At 39.1% G+C, this 13,819-nt stretch overlaps 1 protein-coding gene across 3 annotated transcripts in view; it reads left to right on the top strand.

Moving 5' to 3' along the window:
- The window catches only part of grid1a (glutamate receptor, ionotropic, delta 1a), a 234,337-nt gene that overhangs the window by 121,111 nt on the left and 99,407 nt on the right, over positions 1-13,819 (top strand). The window lies entirely within an intron of this gene.

Raw genomic sequence — 13,819 nt, 5'->3', positions numbered from 1 at the left:
AAGGATTTGAGACAATGAGAACTCCTGGAATTAAAAGAAGGATTGCTTGGGCTATAAGGTCACATTTCTAACTGAAGTTCAGTAGTTTCAGAGCTTTACGTATTCGACTACCATCATCACAAATAATAACTGAGTGAAATAACCAAAACAATGAGCCACTGACAATTCATTTACATTTATTGTGGCTCCTGGCAAACTGACTTAGTTTTTTAATTTTGTTTTAGAGGACACAACACCCACAAGTTAGAAAACATCTTTGGAAAAAGTGCTATTGTGGCTTTATGAGATTTTTTAGTTTTTATCTACGTATCTATCCATGACGACAGTAAAGTATAATGTGTGAAAGAAGCCTACAGTTGTTCCAGATGTTCTTAGTGTCTCTGGGGAGCAGTTCAATGCAGCTGCAAAATCTGTTGTTCTTCTTGCACCAGTGCTGGCATTTGATGTAGTTGATGGCCCAGAAGAACTGCAAACTGTTTATCTTGAATTTCCAGTCGCTGCCTTTGCTTGTATTGCAAACTGGTGACCAAATTATGCTAGGAGCAGCAAAAACGACGACCCAAAATATGAGTGCTGGGGCAGTTATGGACAGGATATATTTTAAAGGATTTTGGCTGACTCAGGTATTAAGCCAATATATTTTAGCCAGAACGCACGTTCGCAATTGCAGTCAAGGGGGGCCATGGTAGCTAGCTGTGGCTGGGATGAAGTGCATCCTGCTACATCAAGGTACTGCTGGTATGTCTTTCTGCAGGAGAACTCAGCTTTCTTCATCAATATAGCACAAAAAAGAGGAATTAAGTGCTTCTATTGACTACATTAACCATCAAGACTGATGGATAATCCACATTCAAATTAGCATAAATCCCTTCCTTTAGGAGTGGTTTTGTTGCATGTGACTGATGACGCTTAGCAGTACAGGAGAGACATGAACCCTTTTCACACATACGGAAATCTCCTGAAAAACTCCGGAGATTTCCAGGAGGAGCTGTATGTGTGAACGCAACAGCCACATTTTTTACTCCGATATTACCCGGAGTTTATCCTGCCAGACCCCTAGTATTTTTTCGGCAGATAATCCGGAGGAGCTGATGTCTGAACGCGGCCGAATATACTCTGGAGATTTTCAATTTGAGCCAATAGGAAGAGAATGACGTTTATATAGTGACCGGCTAAAGTGTCTGCCCGCGACCACTACGATCTCCGTGCACGTAATTAAACGTCTGCATTATGTTTTCTGTTCGTCAGTATGTTGTTCTCCACTCTTTTGTGGATGTTGTCATTCCATTGGATTACACATAGCATTGATATAAAGGCAAATATTCTCATTATAACGTCGTGTAGCGGACTCTGTTGCTACGGCCGCTACTTCCACGTTGTTTATTTACGTCACGTCTTACGTCGGGAAATCCCCCTCGCGCCCTCCCCTCTGACAGGGAAAGTCCCCCGCTGTGAGGAGCATATGTGAACGGCTAGTTCGGCAGAATCTCCGTAGAAGTCCTCCTGTAAATACCTAGATATTATCCGGAGTGCATATGTGAAAAACGGCTATGGTGAGAGAGATGCTAAAACACCATTGCACTCTGCATTTGACAAGATGTTCTCAATCTTATAAAATTACATATTGTGTGTCACATGGCAATCTGGTAATAGGCTTCCACACATGTATGTTTTAACTTGTATGCCACAGTAGATTTTTAATGAACTGGGAAATGTGTGTTGTTTGCAGCAGGGTGTCACCTTGGCATTTATCCACAGATGCTCATTTTGAACTTCACAATCCTGCTGCTTGTTGGCTGTTTTTTTCTCTCATTCATTGTTGGGAAGGAGTGTGGTGCCTTAATGGACTTGATAATGGGGATCTGTCTTGTGACAGCCATTACCGCCTGAGTTTAATGTGCACTCTCAAGGTAGTATGTTGACATTTTCAGCTTGGCACATCCGAAGGGTTGGCTCGTCACGCGTACTGCTCCTATGTGCCCATCCTTACAAGGATAATGAGCTAATTTGTTTTTCAGCAGGACAGTGCGTACGTTAAGGAGTGAGCGGATCACTCGGGAAAAGTCCGACCTTCTTCAAAAGAAAGAACCATCACCTTTATGTGCAATTGAATTGTTCTGAATGGTACATTTTCCGTCTCAAGTCAATTTGTGTTCAGTTATTAAAGCTTCAGCTCTTGATGTGCTTCTTGAAAGCACAGGCTCATTATGAAGCAGTAAAGGGTAATGTGTTTGAGATGTGAGTGAAAGGATAGCAGACTTTTACCACCAGAAGTCTTACATATTTATCACAAACTTAGAAGCTACTATTCTCTTAACTGTTTCACAAGTTAGAGTGCAATAATATCATATTTTCAATTAATTAATATAAAACCAACTGGATTTATAAATATATCAAATTAGACTTTTCACTCTGAATGACAAATGGATGATGGATAAGCTGCTGGCTGTTTATGACAGCAAACCAGTAAAAGTAAAATTATATTTTGTACGGCTATTGCATGTCAATGTCTGTAATGAAAAGCGCTTGTTTCAGATTCTGCTGCTCTGAATGAAAAACAAACTGACAACAGACAACGAATACTGATTATCATCCCTTCCAGGGGAGAGAGGAGAGACACTTTGCATCTTCTGCATTAATAACTTCATCAATGCAAAGTTCACTTCATTAATTCTAAATGACTCGCTTAGAAAGTAAAAAAAAAAAAGCCTAAGTGAGAACAGGTTTAACAAATAGTCTCCCATCTGCCTCACATCTGTTTGTTTACTTTTGTCCACACCATTACCCTCATCTAAAGACCTTAATAGTCTTAATTGCAATTTCATTAATGCTTACCTTTCTTAAATTGTGGTTCCTGCCTGTTGAGTCTAGAGCGTTTCAATACAAAATACAAACAAAAATAAGACTCACTCTTGAATGGTTCCTCTGGTAGCACACATGTGAAGCTCTATAGTGCTGCAGTCTTACCAATGGTGCCACACTATTCCCCTGATCAACAGGTGGGGCACATGGGGACAGACAGAAAAGGAGGACACTGCCTGTTGTGAACATGAATATGACATTTAAAAATGATAAAAACATCAGCTTTGCTATTCTTTTTCTTAGGAACATAGGTGCATTAAATACTGAATGTTAACAAATCTTTTTTTCTGAGGACAGTACATTTTACATTATTAGGTCATAAGCTCTTGTGGCTAAGAAATATATAAGTCTCCAAGACATCTGTAAGAATGGAGCAATAGGCATTCCATTCACAGCATTTACATGGGGACTTTTCTTGTGTCTGATTTGACCCACTTGAGTGGAAATCTCATTTACTATAAAGTATCTTCTCAGTAAATAAATGGTACTGACAGAAATCTGACAATATTTCATTATATGACCACTTCCCGAATGATTTACAAACGTGAAGATAATTGATAGTTAAAATCTGGAGCGTTAAAACAACAGGACTAACCATTAGCTGCTGTTAGATACCTGCAATCTTAGTGAAGTTAACAGTGTTTCACATACCCAAGGAATAGCATAAATTCTTAGCTAACAGTATAGTTAGCTAGCTAGCTCTTCAAGTGTTTGACAACCGCAAGCTAACATTACTGTTCCTGTTGTGAAATGTTACACTACAAAATAGGTTAGCTTGGGATTGGTTGAATTTGAAGGTTAGCTGCTGTCCAATTGTAGCTAATGAGTTATGATGTTTCCATTTTTAGATTGTCAGTAGAGTTGAAAAAATTACTTCACTGACAAGTTAATTCATTTAGATCATTGATTCTGTTACTCCAACTTGTTGGGTTTAAAAAGCAAAGGACATCCATTCCATATGTGCCTGCTTCAACTCAAGACCTCACAATAATTCGGTCATGTGCCTTTAAGCATTGAAAGGGAGGGTTCTAGGTTAGTTCCTGACTCTCCAGTTCCAGTGCCAAAAGCTACATTACACAGGTCATGTGCCTTTAAACTGCATGACATTGCATTTATGTATTGCTTAAATCAGCAGAATTAATCCGCAACATAGTAACTTAACCCATCACTCTGATTTAACACTTAAGAATAATGTGTTTTTCTTCCTGTCAGTCAGGTCTCACTGAATGGAGGAGGTGGATTTGGATGAATAACTCTGTGAAGTAGGTGAACACCTATCTGCCATCAGGCCTGCAGATGACCACATGTCCAGCTTTGTTCAAGCTGTGGGAGCAGGTGGCTTTGATCCGTGCTGCCAACATGAGCCTCAGCGGGGCTGTTTGTAGTATTACGGCCAACATACTGTAGAGGCTACAGTCTTCATGCAGTGGATTACCAACGCTAGCCTCACATAAGCCACTGAAATGGTGAAATCAATGTTTCTCCAGTGGAGGATAAGTCTAGGGCTTTGGAAAGAAATGAGAATTTTCCTTTCAAGTGGAATGACTGTACCTAAGTTTATGTGAACTGTAAATGAAAACAACATCAGCTAACATTGAGAGAGAGTTTCTTGGCTGTACGCTTTACTATAATGTAGGCTTATTCCATCCCATTACTAGCAAAATCTTTATTCTGAAGAGGAAAAAATCCTCCTCCTCTGTAATACTGTAGTTTTCTTCATTGAAATGGAGATACAACACAGCTAAATGATTGATAAGTTGCAATGCTGCAAATATGTAAACACTAAAAAGTGCATTAAATGTCTACCAGGAAGTATTTTGTAACATGATACTTCTTAAGGTACAAGCTCTGCAGCATTTGGTGTAACTCTGATTGTGGTTACGTCTTCTTGACGTGCAAAGAGCAAACGTTCACTTATTCCACAAGATGTATGGAACTGCATTTCAGCGTAGCTGCAAATGGTGCACTTTTTGTGACTGTAAAATCAGCTGCAGAAGACAGATTGAGCCTATAAGAATTTAAAAACGTATATCTGTGAGATGTCAGGGGAGAACTATAAATCACTCGGGCACTTAAAGAGGTTATAGTCCTGAACCCTGAACTACCTCTTTACACTATTATCACATGAGCGTCATGTTCGCCCTGTCAGGGGAATAAAAGAACAAGTGTCTGACTATGAAAGGGAGCACTTCAGACTGACATTTGTTATTCCATTTTTCTCTTTCAGTTAAAAAAAGCTTAAGCTTGGTTGAAGCAACCACTGGCTTTCAATTATATCTGTTAACTTGGTCTCATTAGTCCTTTTAGGAGCAGCAAGACGCTGATTAATTGATTTTTTAAAATCTGTTGGGAGGGAACAAGACCTCGAAGATCTCTAAGATGATTAAAAATCAGGTTTTTAAAACTTCTAACCTTGGTCCTCTGATTCTACAAGTGTAGCACAAAGACAGAGAGCATCCCTGAATGAACTTAGTTCATTAACTATTTATCATGCACGTTGTTGGTGTTGTTCGAGATGCATATTGGTGAGAAAAGACAAGGGCAGGTTGTGATTGTCAATTCAGGATGAATTCAGGATGACAAGAGGGAGGCAAACACGAAGGGATCAGACCAGAAGAAAAAACCCAGTGAGAGAAAGAATAGTACAGACTATGAGAGACAAAGAAAGAGATGATATCAGGGCAAATGACACATTACCAAGAGAGAGCGTGAGATGTTTCCTAATTCCAGCAGACGAGCAAGAGGCAGCCTGACGCTGTCACAGTGCTGAGTGAGTCATGATTATCCTCTGACAATGCTAGCCAATCTTTCTCGATAACACCATCCAAATCAATCATCACAAAACCCAAACACGTGTCTGCCATATAAAAACTGGGCTCCCTGTTTACCTGCTTCAACATTCAGCGCAGCGCTGCCAGTGGAGTACCTCTTCCCAACAGGCACTGCTGCGTGCTAATGTAAGAAGGCTAATCAGGCCTGAACAAGGTAGAAAATATATATATTATTGTGCGCTGAAGACTATGTTATGAACGTTAGAATGCCCTTATTATTGCTAGAAGTAACAGCGATGAGAGACGAGGGACAGAGTTGAAATCACACTGAAAAAAGATAGAGGGAGTGGAGAGATAGAACACAATGCAGTAGAGTTTCAATGAAATGGATTTATATTAACACAGTTTCAATGTGAATCAGTGTTTCTTGTTGATGATGGCATAAGAGGTACAATATTTTTTCTTTTTAAAATGTATGGAACCATACTTCAATATACAAACATTGTAGATATTTGCTTAACATTGATGTATATAAGATAAATCACGAACGGACTTAACACAATAAGAATAACAATAAATAAATGCAAAGAAGTACAGAGACGGGACATGTAGGCCTATTGATGGTGTTGAAAATGTATTTGATCAGGTTGGAGGGAAAGACTCTGGATGTTCCTTTGTACAAAATTGAAGACTGAACATATCCACAGCTTTGGTTCTGTTTTGAGTATTGTATTGTACCTGACTGTAGTGTTTGGTAGTTTGAGAGTTTTGTTGTATTCATAAAGATCCGCCTTTTGCCACATCACATTTATAAAGAATTAAAATGACAATCCTGTCACAGGGTGAGACCCCTCACCCATGACAACAAACTAAGCGCTTCGGGGAAAAGGGGTTAAGTCACTACCGATTGTTCAACAGTTGAAACTGGTGCCAGAAGACATGGCAGCCAGTTGTATCAGATTTTGGTGTAGTTGTTTATTTCATTGTCTGGTGGCATCAGTTTCAGTGTCAAGTAGCAGTCAGTGAGTCAGATCTTTGGGTACATCTCCCCAGTAGAACAAATGTGTTTTTGTTTTGTTTCTTTATCTTATTTACAGAATATATAAGATTCTGTTGCATTGGGTCAAGCTTCTCCTCTAGGCTTCACAGATTTAGATTACAGGCCTTCTTTCTGTGGCGTCCCTCAGGCAACAGAAGTCAAAAAATCCATATCCAAGAGCACGCAATTCTCATGACACAGCAGATATATTCTTTTGTCAAATCCAATGCCATGGAGTAATACGAGACAGCTCTCAGAAGTATATTTAACATAGGGACCCAGGTGGGGGAAACATAAAGGCACTACAGAACAAACAGGGTCTCATTGTCAATCCATACACCCTTTTGATGTTCAAGACACTATTTCTTTGATTGATTCTAGCTTCTGGTGCAGCTGCTGCAACACAAAGCCTTAGAGTATAAAAAAAGGCACAGACAATGTCTATGCCTTTGCCAGCTACAAAGCTTTAATCTATATGACTATTATGAACATTTGTTAAGCTTTCACAGGGAGAACATGAGCAATCAGTTCTTCTGCTGTGGCACTATAGTCTGTGTGTAGTGCAGTCAGATAACAATGTTTTCAGAATGAAATAAGACTGTACTTAAAGACAGTATGTTCTGTTATATAAAATGCATAAAATAAGCTATAATTTTGCTCCTACAGACCATATTCCCATGGCAGCCATATTGACGTATTATTGACGTCAGGCTCAGGGTGGAAAGCGTAGAAGTTGTTATTGTTTCTTATTGTTGTGCTCCAGGCCGCAAATCTGAGCAACTGTTTCCAAGCTTCCCGATATGTAAGAAACTACTCTGAAAACAGAGACATTGCGCCATATTTTCAGAAAAAAACAATCAGGAGACTGCTAACCTTAGCATTCAGCCACTTTGTAGTTAACGTTTACGTTTGACAATCACAGATAAAGGAAAGGCATATATTGATTCTAGATGTTTAAGCTTATCTTGATCGTATTTAAGTAAGCCAGAGATCAATCTTGCTGGATCTATTTCCTGCTAACAACGTCACGTAATCTGTGCAGATCTCCCTTCGAGCTCTACTGTTATTTTCACATAACTGTATCGTCCATGCAGTGTAGTGCCTTCTCTCCAATCAACAGATAAGCTGATGTATTTGCCAGTATCCTAAAACAATAAGAAAGAGGATACAGAAACTTGACTGAGGCTTATAAACCCGCAGATGAATGTAAGTACTGTAAACACTGTGTTTTTGGTGAGGGAACTTGAATTCAGAAGAACCCTAACATCACTGTCAGCGTTATTAATTAAGTCAGCTATCAAACTAATACATTTGCTTGTGTAAACCTGAGAAGAATGTAACTGGCCTGTTTAAATTCACTGCATCAATTTATTAAAATGTATTAATTGGTTTTGTTCAAAAAAAAATTCTGATTGGCCAAGTATGGTTAGAAACGGTCGGCTATCCCTCAATGGAAGAATGTTGTTTAGAGGCACGAGCCATGAAGAGCAGGCCGTTTCTAGGGATGGGGCTCTAATCATAGACTCTGGATGACAAACTGTTATCAAATCAATCCAGACCCCAGAAACTGCAGACTATGAAAGAGAAATCTGCAAAACTGAAATTGGCATATGAAGTAAACACACAACAAGAGATATGGTGCTGTTTTAAAGACTGGGGAATGGAGGAGAAAATGTCAACACACTCCGACAGTCATTAGGCAGAAAAACTCAGTCAGGCGCTGATTATTGCCGATCTGATCACCTTGTCTCCCTTCCTCATCAGTTGAAATGTTTAGTGTCATGTGATTAAAAGCTAGTTGGGCTCATTTTAAGAAGTCTACAGAGTTAACAGTGGCTATGGATGCTCTTTAATACAACAAAGAGTACATTCTATACCAGCTCTTTTTGTGAAGTGAATTTAGATACAATTTGTTATGAATTGATGCTATACAAATGAAAATTGATTGATTGATTGATTGATTGAATCAGCTCTGAATGTAGATTCTGACAGATGACCTGTTTAGCAGAGGGAATAAGGTAACAGGTATTCAGAAAGCAATAAAACAGTTTCTAAATCCATATTTTGTGTCAAACTTTGTTTTATTAAATAAGTAGCCATGTCATAAACAGGATGATGTAAAGTGAGCGGGTTGTAATCACGGAGGAACTGCTTCAAGGTGAGACTAGTTCTGCTCACCCCTGTCTTCTAGTCCATGATAACAACCTGCTTACTGTACATTATCCCTAACATGCACTTCCCCCCTGTTCCACCCCTGCGCTTGACATCACGGCAACATGGCCGCCGTGGACTTGACTTATAATTTAGGAAATAGAAACGTTTTCAGTTTAGTTCAGCCGCAGTGACATGGCTATTAAAATAGATTCAGTTAAGAGCAATCTATTTAATTGTCTAACACTGACCTATTCACCTTGTTATCCATTCATCACTATAAATAACATTTCTCGTATCTGTTTTTTAGGCTCTGGCAGCTCTCATGTGCAGAGGTTATACACCTGAAACACTGCACTGCAATGTGAAATAACTTCTGAAGCGTTTAGGGAAACATTTTGTTGTCGGCCTCAGAGAGATACAGATCTCTCAGAGGTTTGTGGTGGTGTTATTTCAAATCGTATTCTGAGGTGTTCCTGCCCCCCATGTGGACTAAACAGAATATAGATGCACTAGTGTCACATAAGGTATTTTTTTGTGCTGAGCATTGGTTTGTGCTGCGTTTTACACACCCTGATATTGTATCCACTGCGTGTATATAAACAGTATCTACTGTTTTAAGACTATTTCTACCCGTCAGGTGTCTGGAGGGTATAATTTAAAGCAGTAAAACACTCCTTCACAGTTCAGATGACATGTGCAGCCTTAGCATCAATAGTATTGACGGGGATATGAACCCTTATCTTAGTCTGACAGCAGGCATGCGGGCACGGGGAATGTTTATCTTCCTAAAAGAAGAGAGCGAGGTGGGGTTGAGCGAGCGAGTGAGAGAGAGCGATGGGGAGACGATTCATCCTGCAGGAAGGACAGTGTTGCTGTACACTTAAATGTTGAACTAAGCTGTGGTCCAGCTGCCATATAATACAGATCTCTCCCATCTCTCTCCTCGCTGTGGTGTGAAGAGCTATTATGCTGCGGGAAACTGCCAAAAGCAGAGTGCAAGGGCCCATTCATAACGAGAAAATTACGCAATTTCCAGTCTCCTCTTTGCTGAGGGTGATATGGATCATTTAAAGCTCTTGTGAATCTCCCACTAAGTAAAACATATTAAAAAAAAACTTTGTGCCAGATATCTCAGCTTAATGCTTAAAAACCATCAGAGAGCAATTTAGCGTCTGAGCTTTTCAATCTCAGAGTCTTTTTTGTAATCAGTAATTTGTGGTGAAAGGGTAAAAATGTGCACATGGTACAAATGTTAATGTATGGTACATTTAATTGCTTTGCCATTTTTGCTTTCCGCCACTTTGACACAATTCGAGCTCAATTGTTTGACAGTGTTCAATTTGCATTGATTTCTTCTTCTGATGTCTCATTTTGTGAATTTGATGTTTAAACTGCGATTGGCTTTCCTCCAAACTCTTATAGAATCTAATTAGAACCCTTGTTTTTTTTCCCCATGATCTGTTATTTAGAGGGAATAAGTAGGTGCTTACTCTAAAAATAGCAAGCCGGATTATAATACAGTCAAGGCCTTTTCACACTGCGTCTGATGATACCAAACAGACAACGTTTCATTCTGAATCATGTATTATAAGCCGTCTCAATTAGATCAGAGTTACACTGTTGTCACTGCGGGGTTGAGTGGCGATGACAGTATCGAAGCATTTGTCTCTCTCCTTTGAATCCTGGGATTGTGCTCTGAGTCAGAGCAAACTAAATGAGACTTTCTTATTTAAACTGTGAAATCACAGAGACAGACCCAATTTATGCAATATTCACTAGAACAGTGGCATGGTGGCTCGTCTCAACCCTTCAAAAGACATTTGTAAAATAAGAGCAATGCACTGATCACATCGGGTTTTCACAGAAAAACTGATTTTGTGATGGCACAAACTTGTAACGTCTCCTTTTAGTATGAGGCTTTTGATGTTTTCCCTCTCACATGACCATCATTGCAGCACAGCACTTGTCTGATTAAGTCAGGACTTCAGCAGAAAAAATAATGGGTGCTTTTGTTGAACAGCCCTAATTTAATAGTAGATGTCCTCTGTTACTATTTAATCAGGAGTTTATGAAAGAAGTGTCTTACAGTTGGCTTAATATATTTTTGTTCCCTCAATTTGCTGACAGTTAAGCAACGTTCACAGGATCTCATTGTAATGGTAATTGCATTAGATTTTTAAAGATATGCAGTGGTGATCACATGTGTTTAAAAATTAATCTGCCTCTACTGAATTCATCATGCATACATCAACTGAAACATTAATGAGAGGAAAGTGACCACAGTGGGTTTGGATGGATTAATAAATCTCTCTTTCCGAAAAAATCAGCTCTAACAAGCATCTCTAGCAGAAATGATTCAACGACAGTAGACTTGACCCTTGTAAAATCCATGAATCCATTTCGGTCAGCACACACAGTTCATGAATTTATCACAACACACAGACTTATTGAGGTTCAATAGGAACCTTCATTTGCTAAATCCTGGCAAAGGAAGAACTTATTTGAAGGTGTGCGTATAAGGCTGCTGTTGTATGCTGACATTTGCTGTCGGCTAACTAGCAGGAAATGACTGATGGCCTCTGTCCACTTGAGGGGAAACATTTAGGAGTCATTATTCCACCATTATCATCTCTGCCAATGACTGGAGTACTTCTGCCTCCTGTCAGTGGGGTGTCTGCTGTAATGGTTCCTGGGGTGTCCATTTTGAAGCCAAAATGGCTGCAAATGCACTTTAGCCACAGCCTGCTAAAGATGGCAGAACAATAGGAGGTTGTGGCTACAAATCAAAAGAGGGTAAAAAAGGTTACTATATGAACCAGTGTTCTTTGAGAACCAATGAAGGTGAAAAATATAGTTAGATGGGGTCAAATATATGACAGATGGGGTACTGCTGTATTTTTTTTATACATTAGCACACCAGTACTGCACAAAACAAAGCAGCCTGACATTTGATACATTATCATGAATTTTTACAAAAAAATCTAAATTCTATTATTTATTCAATTCAACTGAAAAATGTGTCAACTGATGTGCTCTAAGAAAATGTGTCCATTGAGTCTATAGTGGTATCTTGATATGTTTTTGTTTTTCCATTCAATAGTCCAAAAACAAACTAAACAAGTCAGTTTAAAGAGTAAATTCAAAAAGGAGATGATGTTTGACTGCTCTAATATTATCATTCTACAGTGTCTCTAAATGGTATCGAAACAGAAAAAAATCATTGTTCAGGCTTGTAAAGGTTATATTGTGAAAATTGTTGTCTTGAAATAAATCAGTGACTGTCAGGAACAGACTGTCTCTGTTCTCAGTGCATATTCTATTGTTACCGACTCACACATTTACACATTGAATCAGTGTTAAAGCGTGCTCTAGATTTGTTTAGCTGTCAATCACATGACTTCCTGCTGCAGAGTATTAGCTTTTCATGTTGCACTTAGGAATGTCTGCAAAGTGCCATATTGCACTGCATATCAGCGTCCATGTAACCCTCTTCTTGTCTTCACACACACACACACACACAGACTCACGCACACACACACATCCACAAAGACAGATAGAGAAAAACTGTGACACTCTCCACTCTGAAGAAGAACATTCTTTCTTACACTTTCCTGAGCATTCATCCAAAAAGCTACAAATAATATCTCTTGCACTCTTTCCTTCTGTTCTGTACTCTTTAAAACAGCTACAGTCAGTCCCTCATACTGCAGTCTGTTCCTACTCTCCCCCGCTCCTCCTCAGTATGTTATTTAGTTGCCCCTCTGCTCATGATTTACAGAGCCTTAATGTAGTCCTGCGCTTGCAGTCAGCAGATGAAACCGTCATTTGTCACATTAATAGTCCTCCCCCCCATGCCATACATTCTCACACATACACCTACACATACACAACCCTTTGCCAGTATGGCTCCATTCAACACCCCCTCTTATCATCCTTCCCCTGCTCCCTCTCCGTCTCAGACCTCCCTCCTAAACCACTCTCCTTTTTTTTGTCATCTTCTCCTTCACACCTCCTCTGGTAGCATGGTGGATTTAACATAAATGGCATCCTACCTGTATGATACTGTCATGCTGTGCAGTCCTCGCTGTGTATCTCAACAGGCTCAGTCTGAAGGATTTGTATGAAATAATGTGGTCTTGGACTGCAGTGCTGCAGCTTTGTGCTTGATTTTGCAGACATTGAAGCTGACTATATAATTAGACTGAATTATGAAATGCAGGAGGAGAACATTTAATTGCTGTTTTGTACAATATGCTCAGCTGTTTATGCTGAAATTAGTCCTGAGTCCTGTTGTGAAGACTTGAATGCAGAGTTTGTCTTTGCCTTTCCCACGTCACATGCACAATTAGACAATCCATGTTGTAGATATTTATGCAGCTCTTAACAGAAATAGGGTTTAAAATTGAATTCAAGGTCAATATTCTTCATTTAAAATTCAGCCTGTGTAACTTTCTCAATCTCGCTGATGCCTATTTGAGTGTTTTGCATCCTAAGATTTGAATTAGTAGTTTTACTCCACAAAAAGTCATGTCAGGGGTTTTAAGGGTCAACATTTGTGAATTAAGTTTTAAAACCTTGAAATATCAGAAAAAAACAAGCTTTTAAAGTAATATTGGCTAAGAATACATGTTGTTTCTTGTGAATAACACTGATAAGATGTCCAGTTATCTCAGCTATCTTTAGTATACTTAACATATTGTGGTTCTGATTGTATAAATCATCTTCTCAGTTCATTGATCAGCAGTCATTATTTGAAGAGCATAATAATGAATGCCTAATATGTCAGATCACAGCAACCTCAAGTCTACCCACTGTCATTAAATATTCATCGCTACTTAGACAGAACAGCTTTTCTTGTCAATTTTGGATGCATTAATAATGTCAAGGATGGCATTTTCATCTTTAAAAGATATTGGGCTTTTTGTCCCAGCGGGCTGCTGAGTGCCCGCTAAGAGGATCTAAAACAAATAAATCCTTAAAGAACGTGTAAATA

The sequence above is a fragment of the Labrus mixtus genome, chromosome 6, assembly GCF_963584025.1.
Source record: "Labrus mixtus chromosome 6, fLabMix1.1, whole genome shotgun sequence".
Classification (NCBI taxonomy): Eukaryota; Metazoa; Chordata; class Actinopteri; order Labriformes; family Labridae; genus Labrus; species Labrus mixtus.
The sequence above is the reverse complement of the archived record's forward strand: the minus strand, read 5'-3'. Positions and strand labels throughout refer to the sequence as shown.